Source organism: Carassius carassius, chromosome 8 (assembly GCF_963082965.1).
Source record: "Carassius carassius chromosome 8, fCarCar2.1, whole genome shotgun sequence".
NCBI lineage: Eukaryota > Metazoa > Chordata > Actinopteri > Cypriniformes > Cyprinidae > Carassius > Carassius carassius.
The window spans coordinates 31,514,388-31,528,244 of record NC_081762.1 but is presented as its reverse complement, the minus strand read 5'-3'; the positions used below and the strand labels follow the sequence as shown (position 1 = coordinate 31,528,244).

General features: G+C 45.0%; 9 non-coding genes across 9 annotated transcripts; 8 read left to right on the top strand and 1 right to left on the bottom strand.

Moving 5' to 3' along the window:
• The first annotated feature begins 1,131 nt into the window (after positions 1-1,131).
• trnai-aau (transfer RNA isoleucine (anticodon AAU)) lies at positions 1,132-1,205 on the top strand. The gene has a single exon. It is a non-coding gene; the product is annotated as a tRNA-Ile (tRNA).
• Positions 1,206-1,306: 101 nt separating this feature from the next.
• On the top strand, positions 1,307-1,379 carry trnaf-gaa (transfer RNA phenylalanine (anticodon GAA)). The gene has a single exon. It is a non-coding gene; the product is annotated as a tRNA-Phe (tRNA).
• A 1,578-nt stretch (positions 1,380-2,957) lies between these two features.
• Positions 2,958-3,031, top strand: trnai-aau (transfer RNA isoleucine (anticodon AAU)). The gene has a single exon. It is a non-coding gene; the product is annotated as a tRNA-Ile (tRNA).
• Positions 3,032-4,437: 1,406 nt separating this feature from the next.
• trnai-aau (transfer RNA isoleucine (anticodon AAU)) lies at positions 4,438-4,511 on the top strand. The gene has a single exon. It is a non-coding gene; the product is annotated as a tRNA-Ile (tRNA).
• Positions 4,512-4,617: 106 nt separating this feature from the next.
• On the top strand, positions 4,618-4,690 carry trnaf-gaa (transfer RNA phenylalanine (anticodon GAA)). The gene has a single exon. It is a non-coding gene; the product is annotated as a tRNA-Phe (tRNA).
• Positions 4,691-4,825: 135 nt separating this feature from the next.
• On the top strand, positions 4,826-4,897 carry trnaq-uug (transfer RNA glutamine (anticodon UUG)). Its single transcript has one exon. It is a non-coding gene; the product is annotated as a tRNA-Gln (tRNA).
• Positions 4,898-12,544: 7,647 nt separating this feature from the next.
• Positions 12,545-12,617, top strand: trnaf-gaa (transfer RNA phenylalanine (anticodon GAA)). Its single transcript has one exon. It is a non-coding gene; the product is annotated as a tRNA-Phe (tRNA).
• Positions 12,618-12,752: 135 nt separating this feature from the next.
• On the top strand, positions 12,753-12,824 carry trnaq-uug (transfer RNA glutamine (anticodon UUG)). The gene has a single exon. It is a non-coding gene; the product is annotated as a tRNA-Gln (tRNA).
• An 862-nt stretch (positions 12,825-13,686) lies between these two features.
• trnaa-agc (transfer RNA alanine (anticodon AGC)) lies at positions 13,687-13,759 on the bottom strand. Its single transcript has one exon. It is a non-coding gene; the product is annotated as a tRNA-Ala (tRNA).
• Between the last annotated feature and the right edge of the window lie 98 nt (positions 13,760-13,857).

Sequence of the window (13,857 nt, the reverse complement as noted above, 5' to 3'; positions counted from 1 at the left end):
GCAGTTTTGGTTCCATGGTGTAATGGTCAGCATTCTGGGCTTTGAATCCAGCAATCTGAGTTCGAATCTCGGTGGAGCCTGTGTGCTTTCTTGCCGCAGGAAAAGATAAAACAGCACTAGTTTGGCGATGGTGCCAGTGTTTGTGGCCCTGTGAGTAACAGCTGCACCAGTTAAGGTTACATGGTGTAATGGTTAGCACTCTGGACTCTGAATCCAGTGATCCGAGTTCAAATTTCGGTGGGACCTATTTTGCCACCAGTTTGCACAGGACAATGTCTGAAATACTTTTCGGCACCTTTTAGTCCGAAAAAGTTAACTAACGTAGAGAGTGTGTATGGATTATTGTATTATGTAGGCTACCTTGGAACACTCGGGTCATGCAGACAACTTCTCACCTCTTTTGCTCACACTGACTTAAAGTCTAAGGAAGCGGTTCTCAATTCTAGTCCTCGCTCCCCCAGGTCTGCATGTTTTGCATGTCTCTCTTTGTTAGCACACCTGATTCGGATAATCAGCTCATTAGAAGTGAGCTCCTAGTGATTGACATGGTCCCTACACAGTGTTCATTGCTCCCCACTCCCTGAGCAGGGGAAATCCGTCAAAGTATACTTCACTTTGGAACATTGGTTCACGGATTTGTGCTGCGCAACTTCTTCACACATGGAGAAGTGTGACATCCTTTACCTCTGTATACCTCGATACACCACTGTATTACTCACTATGAATTGAACATATACATACGCTTTGAACTTGAATCACGGAGGGCTGTCATGTGATGTCCAGTTCTCAGGGCACTTACGTTCGAATGGAACAAATGTCTGAAGCTATGCAAGAAACTTACAAAATGTGAAGAGCAGGGGGCGCGAGGACTGGAATTGAGACCCGCTGGTCTAAGTGACATCTGACCGTTTCAGCTGTCCTCCCTAACATCCCTCTACATGTTAGATACAGCCCCATTTTTAGGTCAATTAAGAGGCCAACTTGCATTCGTTAGCCTTTCACACTGTCTCGAGGATCAAATCCCGGACGAGCCCTTGTTCAGGTTAAAACGTGAAGCTTTATTGTCTCATTGCATTCACAAACATTATGGCAGTTTTTTTTCCAATCAGGCAGACATGGATGGCTAAGCCAGGCCGGTTAGCTCAGCTGGTTAGAGCGTGGTGCTAATAACTCCAAGGTCGCGGGTTCGATCCCCGTACTGGCCAGCTGTTTTTATTGTCTGGGGGCTCATCTCTGCTCTTCAGTTCCGACAAAGAGTAGGGTGATCTCACTGAAATCACTGCTTGCTAAGCAGAGGTTTGTTGTAGCCGAAATAGCTCAGTTGGGAGAGCGTTAGACTGAAAATCTAAAGGTCCCTGGTTCCATCCTGGGTTTCGGCAACATCTCCCACACTTTTCCCTTTTTTGAGGCGGGCCATTGACCAAAAATCACTGGGTTCCAACCTCTCTGTATAACTGCTTCCCCACAGCCAGAGAGCTATCTGTTTCCAAGTTGGCCTCCAACCAAGCAGTTTTGGTTCCATGTTGTAATGGTCAGCACTCTGGGCTTTGAATCCAGCGATCTGAGTTCGAATCTCGGTGGAGCCTGTGTGCTTTCTTGCCGCAGGAAAAGATAAAACAGCACTAGTTTGGAGATGGTGCCAGTGTTTGTGGCCCTGTGAGCAACAGCTGCAACAGTTAAGGTTCCATGGTGTAATGGTTAGCACTCTGGACTCTGAATCAAGTGATCCATGTTCAAATCTCGGTGGGACCTATTTTGCCACCAGTTTGCGCAGGACAATGTCTGAAATACTTTTCGGCACCTTTTAGTCCAAAAAAATTAACTAACGTAGAGAGCGTGGCCGCATTGCATCGATGCTCAGTCTGTCTCTTTAGGGCAGTGGTTCTCAAACCTGTCCTGGAGGCACCCCTGCCCTGCACATTTTTATTGTCTCCCTTATTAGACACACCCAAATAAGGTCTCGCGGTCTCTACTAATGAGCTGATGATTTGAAACAGGTGTGTTAGATGAGGGAAACATTCAAAATGTGAAGGGCAGGGGTGCCTCCAGGACAGGTTTGAAAACCACGGCTTTAGGGAACTGTGCGTAAAATGGCACTGTTTTGCAACCAATTTGCACAGGACCATGTCTGAAATACCTTTTGGCAGCTGTGAGCCCAAAAAAAGCTAACGTCGGAGTGTGGCAGCATTGCGTCAACGCTCAGTCGGTCTCTTTAGGGCAATGGTTTTCAAACCTTTCCTGGAGGCACCCCTGCCCTGAACATTTTGTATGTCTCCCTTATTAGACACACCCAAATCAGGTCTTGCAGTCTCTACTAATGAGCTGATGATTTGAAACAGGTGTGTTAGATGAGGGGAAATGCGAAATGTGCAGGGCAGGGATGCCTCCAGGACAGGATTGAAAACCACTGATCTAGGGATGTGTGAGTAAAAGGGCAGGAGCCAACTTGGAGAATGCGGGCATCGATCCCGCTACCTCTCGAATGCTAAGCGAACGCTCTACCATTTCAGCTAATTCCCCTGGCCTTTCAAGAATGACGAGCATAGCTGGGAATGACGGGTTTGATGCAAAGAGGCTGTCCCTCCTCTGGGCTTGCTCCTTTGCAATGGCCGAGATTATGTTGTCGAATTAACAAAGAGATTAAGCTTTTGTGTTTAAGGACCTTCTCGGTCTTGTTACGCCAGTATGCATGTGTATGGATTATTGTATTATGTAGGCTACCTTGGAACACTCGGATCATGCAGACACCTTCTCACCTCTTTTGCTCACACTGACTTAAAGTCTAAGGAAGCGGTTCTCAATTCTAGTCCTCGCTCCCCCCAGGTCTGCATGTTTTGCATGTCTCTCTTTGTTAGCACACCTGATTCGGGTTGAAACGTGAAGCTTTATTGTCTCATTGCATTCCCAAACATTATAGCTGGTTTTTTTCAATCAGGCAGACACTAATGGCTAAGCCAGGCCGGTTAGCTCAGCTGATTAGTGCGTGGTGCTAATAACGCCAAGGTCGCGGGTTCGATCCCCGTACTGGCCAGCTGTTTTTATTGACTGGGGGCTCATCTCTGCTCTGCGCTTCAGCTCCGACAAAGAGTATGGTGATCTCACTGAAATCCCTGCTTGCTAAGCAGAGGTTTGTTGTAGCCGAAATAGCTCAGTTGGGAGAGTGTTAGACTGAAGATCTAAAGGTCCCTGGTCTCTGAATCAAGTGATCCATGTTCAAATCTCGGTGGGACCTATTTTGCCACCAGTTTGCGCAGGACAATGTCTGAAATACTTTTCGGCACCTTTTAGTCCAAAAAAATTAACTAACGTAGAGAGTGTGGCCGCATTGCATCGATGCTCAGTCTGTCTCTTTAGGGCAGTGGTTCTCAAACCTGTCCTGGAGGCACCCCTGCCCTGCACATTTTTATTGTCTCCCTTATTAGACACACCCAAATAAGGTCTCGCGGTCTCTACTAATGAGCTGATGATTTGAAACAGGTGTGTTAGATGAGGGAAACATTCAAAATGTGAAGGGCAGGGGTGCTTCCAGGACAGGTTTGAAAACCATGGCTTTAGGGAACTGTGCGTAAAATGGCACTGTTTTGCAACCAATTTGCACAGGACCATGTCTGAAATACCTTTTGGCAGCTGTGAGCCCAAAAAAAGCTAACGTCGGAGTGTGGCAGCATTGCGTCAACGCTCAGTCGGTCTCTTTAGGGCAATGGTTTTCAAACCTTTCCTGGAGGCACCCCTGCCCTGAACATTTTGTATGTCTCCCTTATTAGACACACCCAAATCAGGTCTTGCAGTCTCTACTAATGAGCTGATGATTTGAAACAGGTGTGTTAGATGAGGGGAAATGCGAAATGTGCAGGGCAGGGATGCCTCCAGGACATGATTGAAAACCACTGATCTAGGGATGTGTGAGTAAAAGGGCAGGAGCCAACTTGGAGAATGCGGGCATCGATCCCGCTACCTCTCGAATGCTAAGCGAACGCTCTACCATTTCAGCTAATTCCCTTGGCCTTTCAAGAATAACGAGCATAGCTGGGAATGACGGGTTTGATGCAAAGAGGCTGTCCCTCCTCTGGGCCTGCTCCTTTGCAATGGCCGAGATTATGTTGTCAAATTAACAAAGAGATTAAGCTTTTATGTTTAAGGACCTTCTCGGTCTTGTTACACCAGTATGCATGTGTATGGATTATTGTATTATGTAGGCTACCTTGGAACACTCGGATCATGCAGACAACTTCTCACCTCTTTTGTTCACACTGACTTAAAGTCTAAGGAAGCGGTTCTCAATTCTAGTCCTCGCTCCCCCCAGGTCTGCATGTTTTGCATGTCTCTCTTTGTTAGCACGCCTGATTCGGGTTGAAACGTAAAGCTTTATTGTCTCATTGCATTCACAAACATTATAGCTGGTTTTTTTCAATCAGGCAGACACTAATGGCTAAGCCAGGCCGGTTAGCTCAGCTGATTAGTGCGTGGTGCTAATAACGCCAAGGTCGCGGGTTCGATCCCCGTACTGGCCAGCTGTTTTTATTGTCTGGGGGCTCATCTCTGCTCTGCGCTTCAGCTCCGACAAAGAGTATGGTGATCTCACTGAAATCCCTGCTTGCTAAGCAGAGGTTTGTTGTAGCCGAAATAGCTCAGTTGGGAGAGTGTTAGACTGAAGATCTAAAGGTCCCTGGCTCGATCCCGGGTTTTGGCAACATCTCCCACACTTTTCCCTTTTTTGAGGCGGGCCATTGACCAAAAATCACTGGGTTCCAACCTCTCTGTATAACTGCTTCCCCACAGCCAGAGAGCTATCTGTTTCCAAGTTGGCCTCCAACCAAGCAGTTTCGGTTCCATGGTGTAATGGTCAGCACTCTGGGCTTTGAATCCAGCGATCTGAGTTCGAATCTCGGTGGAGCCTGTGTGCTTTCTTGCCGCAGGAAAAGATAAAACAGCACTAGTTTGGAGATGGTGCCAGTGTTTGTGGCCCTGTGAGCAACAGCTGCACCAGTTAAGGTTCCATGGTGTAATGGTTAGCACTCTGAACTCTGAATCAAGTGATCCATGTTCAAATCTCGGTGGGACCTATTTTGCCACCAGTTTGCGCAGGACAATGTCTGAAATACTTTTCGGCACCTTTTAGTCCAAAAAAATTAACTAACGTAGAGAGTCTGGCCGCATTGCATCGATGCTCAGTCTGTTTCTTTAGGGCAGTGGTTCTCAAACCTGTCCTGGAGGCACCCCTGCCCTGCACATTTTTATTGTCTCCCTTATTAGACACACCCAAATAAGGTCTCGCGGTCTCTACTAATGAGCTGATGATTTGAAACAGGTGTGTTAGATGAGGGGAAATGCGAAATGTGCAGGGCAGGGATGCCTCCAGGACAGGATTGAAAACCACTGATCTAGGGATGTGTGAGTAAAAGGGCAGGAGCCAACTTGGAGAATGCGGGCATCGATCCCGCTACCTCTCGCTTGCGCCTACTGCTTCCCACCGACTGAGCCAAAGTAAGCACAAAGTAAGCCCACATGAGCCAATCGCGTTTCGCCTGTGGCTTACTTTTGACCAATCGCATTTCGCCTGTGGCTTACTTTTGACCAATCGCGTTTCGCCTGTGGCTTACTTTTTACCAATCGCGTTTCGCCTGTGGCTTACTTTTGAACAATCGCGTTTCTCTTCCGTGGCTTACTTTTGATCAATCGCGTTTCTCTCCTGTGGCCTCCTTTTGACCAATCGCCGTTGTTGTCATCTTTGTTAAAGGTAAGGCTATTACTTCATTCATTGAAAACTGGTCATTATTTGTTCATATACAGTGTGTATTTTTGGAAAATGAATCGTGTCAGTATAGCTAGCTGGCATGTACAGTTCATGCTTTCTTCAGTACCTGTGAACCTGTAACTTTTCACATGATAAATGATCAGATAAGTTAAATTTATCGACCGTCAGCTAATTAAGCTATGCTACTGTCAACAATGATGTGTTTATTGTCTAAGAAATCATGGTTTCTGGGCCCTATGAATGAAAATAATGATTAAACTATTTACATTTATATTTGGTATTAACACATAATAACACACACACATTTTAATTGTAAAAATCATTACCAAATTGTTGTGGAGATATGGAAAACTGCATTTACCAAGAAATAATTGATATTTTCTAAAATAATGTAATAATAATGACTTTTTTTATAAAAAAACATTGAGAGTCTTAACTAAAAACAAACAAAAAAAGGCCAAATGTATCCATATGGGCCTTTGATAGTGCTCATTTTAATTTAGGTAGACCAGAAAGTTAAAAACACAGAAAAATGGCTGAGATTTTAAGAGGTAAAAGCACCTGGTGTAACCCTGGGGTAAGATGACAACATTTGAAGTATAATATATTTAATGTAATATTTTGTAGCCTGGTGTGTGTGTAATCATGGTTTAAGATGACAGCATTGAAAATAAAAGGAAATTTCAGACTTCATATTGACGTTACATATTTTATATGTCAGGGATTCCTGTCCTTTGTAGAAAACTCATCTTCAGGACAGTTTATGTCATGGCCATGTTTATTACCACAGTAATATAGTTTATGCGTAGCTTGTTAAATTATTGTTACACACTTAACATACAGGTGTCTTTTAGATTGCAAAAGGTAGTAGTCTTTTTCTGATTTTCATTTCAGAAAATGTATGCATATCCCTCTTTTCAACGGCAATCGGCAACATCAAGCCGACTCCTCATGGCACCTTCGGCGGAGGCGAGGCGCCTTGAAAATGTGGAGTCTGGAAGGGCCAAACCTAAGGAGGAGGTGCTGTCAGAGGCCAGTACTTTTGTCAGCACAAACGGTGGAGACCCCAGTGACCAGTTTTTAGTACTGGCTCACTGCAAACTTCAGTTTGGGAAGTACCAGGGCCAGAGATTTAGATGGCTCCTGGAAAACTCTCTGGGTTATGCCGTGTATTTGGTGCTCAGCATTTCCAATGAGACGACGCAGACAACACCCCTGTCAGAAAATAAACAACTGTTCCTACAGTACACTTCTCAAATTAGAGAGATGGCAGAAGAAGTGGAGAAGTATCAGAGGAAGCAGGAAATGCAGGCAGAAGCCCGGGCAACTGGAGACCAGGGCTGCTTGATGGTGGAGTTTGGTGACTTCCAGGGTCGGTCCATGAAAGATGTTTATGAGGACCAGAGCAAGGAGGCTCAAGCCCTCATCAGGTACCTCGTTAAGGCAGATGCCAGGCCCAAAACCAACATGGCCATTTTCAAGACATATGTCCTGAAAAGACGGGCTTCTGCTGTGGGCACCAGCGTACGTCAGCCTGCACCTCACGCTGCAACCTCCAGTGCTTCTGCAACCACTGCACCTCCACCTGCAGCTATCCAAACTGGTGTACAGAAAACCGCAACTGTGAAAGCGCTGTTGGCACGTGGCAAAAATTTGTCGCCTTCACAGCTGGCGAAAAAACTCACGTCACCAGTTAAACCCTGTGAGTAGGAGTGTGAATATAGAATTTTACCTAAAGCATTTCTACATATATTAATTTATCATTATGGCAAACTTGTCAACTTGCCGTTTCCAGATCCATTATTGCAGTCCACTTTACCTCCTCCAGCAGCAGAACCCCCAGCCAAACATTTGCCCCCCATGCAGCTTTTCGCTACTGGTAAGTAAGCACCATCTTACATATGTTTGTCTCTGTGTATTGTTCACAATGATAGTTTTAACATTTATGCTCCAGGCAAGTCCGTTCCCATTGCAGAAGATGACGATGAGGAGCTGGTATTTGCTGCATCACAATGTGAAGCACAGCTAAATACAGGTGTGGCATATGACACAAATGCACATATTACAAGAATGTTTTGTGAAAACACACTGAGAAGCGTTATTTCTTGGGGGAAAATAATCAACATTTTAAAATATGTTTTGTTTACAATACAGAATTATATCATATCATGCCTCAAGCGGGATGCTTTCTTTGAGTGCACTTCTTCAAAACCGTAAGGATGTTCCAAGGTGTCAGTTTATTTATTTGCGTTTCCGAACTTACCCGTTGTTAGATAATCACCAGATAACTTTTTCACACCGCTTGCTCTTCTCACACACTCTTCAGCTCTCCCTGAGCAGACAGGGTGGTGGAGATTCATTGTTCTAATGATTAGAGGAACAGTTTTTCCTTACTCTATCTGTGTGTATGCTTCATGTCCGTGGGCTTCAATGCTTTACAGTTAATTCATCACACCACATTTTCCTTCCTCCATTCCATCTGATCCTCATTCTCCTTAAATTAATATAGTGTATGCTGTGTTCTTTGGTTCCTTAACACTAGTACCACTTTCTTCACTCTCGTTCCTAAATATAACATAATATTTATGAATACTTTTTGTAAAAATTGTGCTTTGCAGGCTGTTTGAGCGCTGCATTTATGGCATATTACTATCAAATGCAACAGTCATCCTTATTGCTTTTTTTTTACTATTCACTCAGAGGACTGTGCTGGTCCATCTCCATCAGTGGAAACTGCCAAGGCACCAGCTCCTTCACATCACCAGCCACCAGCTGAGCTTCCAAGTCACTGGAAAGATCAACTTCCACCTTTCCAGCATGAGTGGATCCGGAACACACTATTTAAGGCCAACCCACGAACCGGCAAGTCAGAACTAGTGTCCCAGCTGAAACTTTGGTGGTATCCTCCTCAGCCCCCTTTAATAAACACTCAGCCCCCTGCCTCACCTGACCTCTTCTTCTGTCGGCCCCTTTTCTTATGGAAAAGGCGGTCAGTGCTCGCATTACCCGGAGGGAGTTGGCACTGCACTGCCGGAGGAGGACCAGGGGGGTGGAGGAGACCGCCAGATTGATTGGGTCACTGATTGATCAGTTTGACAGTGCGGATGGGAAGGACACCCTGGGAGTTCCTCTGCTGGACCACGAACGGATCCAGCAGATATGGAAGGAACAGCGCAAGCACGTCCAGTGTATACAAGACCCAGAGGACTTTCCGCTGTACATGAAGACAGGGACACTGAAGAAAGGCAGCGTGGAGCTGTGCTGCTACAGGTGTGCTCGTGGCTCTACCTCCTTGGAGTCGTTCCACCTCCACCTGAACCGTTTTATTCCAGGTATTACATGCATATGGATTATTATTTTTCTGTAGAAAATATAAGCACTGTAACTGCTTCCATCACTTTAAAGTAATGCCGCATTAATAAATGTCACACTCTACATTACAATTACTTTTTAATGTCATTAGCATTGACAAAGCTGTCTTGACTAACAAGTCACTAGTAATACAGGAATAAGTGACAATCATTTTTAATTTAGTTACACAACTCTATTAAATGTAGTATACAAGTAACTTCAGAGCACCTTATGTGTAGTACATATATTGTACATATGTGACATATAAAACCCTTTTTTATATATTTTTTAATATTATTTAACTTTTAGGAACCAGTGCCAGCGATGCGCATTTTCAGGACTATCTCCTTGAGGGCTTGATGCGTTGGAATGATGACCGAATGGAAGATGCCATAAAACGGGCGTCCTCCATTCGGACATATGGCAGTGCCATGAGAGAGGCTGTGGACCTGCTAAGCCGAACAGTCTTTGGGAAGCCCTGGGATGAGCGCTATCGCCCTCCTGGAGCATATACAGGTAAGAAATTTAACTTGTTCTTTTGCAATATTCTATTAAGTTATCTATTTAGCCTCCAATGTACTTGATAAATTATTAAGAGCACTTTTTTTCTTTTTTTATTATTTTATTATTGTAGGTGAATTGCTGGGAATCGAGTACCTTTACAGCCAGACTGGCAAAACACTGACTCCAGTGCTCCAGAACCCAGAGGAGGAAGACCGGCTGGTGGAGGAGGTTGATGATCAGGACCTGCTAGATGAGGGGTTTGAGCAAGAGAGCATGGAGGACATCACAGTTCCAGTGCTGTATGAGGATGACCCCTGCCGTGATCTCAGAAACAGCCCCTCATCTTTGCCTCTGCCTCAGTCCCCAGCATCACTGGCTGAGCCGTCCACATCATCTGGAGGAGAGGGACAGCATCTCGCCCCTGCCTCTTCAGTGCTGTCACAGCCATCTGACACTGGAAGCAGTGTCTCCGGCGAGGCTCAGGTAAGACACTCTAAGGGCTTTATTTTGTTTCAGTCTCGTTTTATTCCAAATACACTACAAGCAAGGTGTTTTTTTTTAAGCCTGCATTTATTTGATTCAAAATACAACAAAAGCAGTAATATTTTGAAATATTTTTACTATTTAAAATAACTGCTATCCATTTGAATAAAAATAGCTCCTAGAGATTTTTTGTTTAGGTTTCTTTGATGAATAGAAAGTTCAGTATATATTGTAACATTATAAATGTCTTTATCATCTATTTAATGCGTCCTTGCTAAATAAAAGTATTAATTTCTATAATTTAATACTAAATATATAATGATTTAAATGTTCTGACTCCACACTTTTGGATGGTATAGTGTATAATGTTAAAAAAGCTTTTTATTACAGATAAACTCTTATCTTGGATCCTTCTATTCATCAAAGAATCTTGAACAAAATGTACACAACTGTTCTAAATATTGATAATAATATCAATAAAAAAAGGTTTCTAGAAGAACAAATCAGGATATCTGAATGATTTCTGAAGATCATGTGACACTGAAGACTGGAGGAATGATGCTGAAAATACAGCTGTGCATCACAGAAATAACTTACACTTTAAACTATATTCAAATAGAAAGCATTTTTATTTTAAATAGTAAAATTATTTCACAATATAATGGCTTTTGTTGTATTTGAATAAAATAAATGCAGGCTTGTCGAGCAGAATTCTTTAAAAAATGTAAAAAAATATTTCTGTTCAAAGGCTTTTGACTGAAAGTGTATATTAACACTAATCTGCATTTACTAGGGAGCAGTCATTGGACCTGATGGCATCGCTGGGTGGGACAAGGTCCAGGATCTGGCTGGTTTCCTGGTGGGTCTTCGTGAGGCTCCTTACCTCACCGACCTGCAGGTGACAGAGGCCATCCAGCTGTGGACAGCTCTCCCTGACGTTGATAAACAGCAGGTCAACTATCAGCCTCGACATCAGCCTCAGCTGACACATGGGCGCTTTAAGGCACCGAAGCGGTCCGGAGTCACACCGGGTGTGGAGAGTGTGAAACGGTGTCTGATTGGACATCCTGGGGGTCCAGCAGAGTGGCCCAGCACCAGCCGCTTGGTTGAGGCCATTTGTATGAAGCTGTGTTCTTTACACAAGTCACCGACCAAGAAGGCTGGAGTTTGCACCCCCAGGTGGTCTAAAATCCTTTCAGATTACCACCACATCCGAGACCTGGTGCTTAACAGTCGAAGGCTGATGGATGAAACAATGATCCAGCTGTTTGAGCTGAACCAGAGGACACTCATTCAGTGGTAAGCAAGGCACATTATTTGGTTCCAGGGAACTGAATACTTCTGTACACACACACACACACACACACACACACATATATATATATATATATATATATATATATATATATATATATATATATATATATATATATATATTTTACAAGTAATTTACTTTCAGGTTTCAACGGCAGCAGAAAAATCAGGAAATGAGTGTCCTCGCCCAGGGACTGACTCCATCTGACCCAATTGATGTGGCTGATACGCAGCTTCCTCTGCCGAGGGAAAAATTGGATGACGTGCCATCAACATCAGGCCCAAAACATCAATTTATCCTTCCGCCAAATCGAGAAGGACAGGCTCCAATTCTGCGACCGGGTCGCCGGCCCACTTCTGCCAAATAGGAGTGCCCTATCGCACCCGTCCCCACAGCAGCAGGAGTTGTGCAGCCCATTTCAGCACCTGGGTCACTGTTAGGCACACTAGTCCTTAACCCAGACATGACTGTGTCGATGGTGATTCCATCTTCTGGTGCTTTGACATCCGGTGCAGGCCCAGCTCCGCCTGCTCCAGCGCCTGCTCCAGCGCTGCTGCTTCTGTGTCCCGTTACACCCAGAGGAACAGGTATAACTGCTTCCCCACAGCCAGAGAGCTATCTGTTTCCAAGTTGGCCTCCTCCCTTCCGGGACTGGAATTGAGACCCGCTGGTCTAAGTGACATCTGACCGTTTCAGCTGTCCTACCTAACATCCCTCTACATGTTAGATACAGCCCCATTTTTAGGTCAATTAAGAGGCCAACTTGCATTCGTTAGCCTTTCACACTGTCTCGAGGACTTTGCTTGCCCTAGGGGTATGATTCTCGCTTTGGGTGCGAGAGGTCCCGGGTTCAAATCCCGGACGAGCCCTTGTTCAGGTTAAAACGTGAAGCTTTATTGTCTCATTGCATTCACAAACATTATGGCAGGTTTTTTCCAATCAGGCAGACATGGATGGCTAAGTTAGCTCAGCTGGTTAGAGCGTGGTGCTAATAACGCCAAGGTCGCGGGTTCGACCGCAGTACTGGCCATCTGTTTTTATTGTCTGGGGGCTCATCTCTGCTCTTTTCTTTAGCTCCGACAAAGAGTAGGGTGATCTCACTGAAATCCCTGCTTGCTAAGCAGAGGTTTGTTGTAGCCAAAATAGCTCAGTTGGGAGAGCGTTAGACTGAAGATCTAAAGGTCCCTGGTTCGATTCCGGGTTTCAGCAACATCTCCCACACTTTTCCCTTTTTTGAGACGGGCAATTGACCAAAAATCACTGGGATCCAACCTCTCTGTATAACTGCTTCCCCACAGCCAGAGAGCTATCTGTTTCCAAGTTGGCCTCCAACCAAGCAGTTTCGGTTCCATGGTGTAATGGTCAGCACTCTGGGCTTTGAATCCAGTGCTCTGAGATCGAATCTCGGTGGAGCCTGTGTGCTTTCTTGCCACAGGAAAAGATAAAACAGCACTAGTTTGGCGATGGTGCCAGTGTTTGTGGCCCTGTGAGCAACAGCTGCACCAGTTAAGGTTCCATGGTGAAATGGTTAGCACTCTGTACTCTGAATCCAGTGATCCGAGTTCAAATCTCTGTGGGACCTATTTTGCCACCAGTTTGCGCAGGACAATGTCTGAAATACTTTTCGGCACCTTTTAGTCCAAAAAAATTAACTAACGTAGAGAGTGTGGCCGCATTGCATCGATGCTCAGTCTGTCTCTTTAGGGCAGTTGTTCTCAAACCTGTCTTGGAGGCACCCCTGCCCTGCACATTTTTATTGTCTCCCTTATTAGACACACCCAAATAAGGTCTCACGGTCTCTACTAATGAGCTGATGATTTGAAACAGGTGTGTTAGATGAGGGACACATTCAAAATGTGAAGGGCAGGGGTGCCTCCAGGACAGGTTTGAAAACCCCTGCTTTAGGGAACTGTGCGTAAAATGGCACTGTTTTGCAACCAATTTGCACAGGACCATGTCTGAAATACTTTTTGGCAGCTATGAGCCCAAAAAAAGCTTACGCGGGAGTGTGGCAGCATTGCTGTCAACGCTCAGTCTGTCTCTTTAGGGCAATGGTTTTCAAACCTTTCCTGGAGGCACCCCTGCCCTGAACATTTTGTATGTCTCCCTTATTAGACACACCCAAATCAGGTCTTGCAGTCTCTACTAATGAGCTGATGATTTGAAACAGGTGTGTTAGATGAGGGGAAATGCGAAATGTGCAGGGCAGGGATGCCTCCAGGACAGGATTGAAAACCACTGGTCTAGGGATGTGTGAGTAAGAGGGCAGTAGCCAACTTGGAGAATGCGGGCATCGATCCCGCTACCTCTCGCATGCTAAGCGAGCGCTCTACCATTTGAGCTAATTCCCCTGGCCTTTCAAGAATGACGAGCATAGCTGGGGATGATGGGTTTGAAGCAAAGAGGCTGTCCCTCGTCTGGGCTTGCTCCTTTGCACTGGCCGAGATTA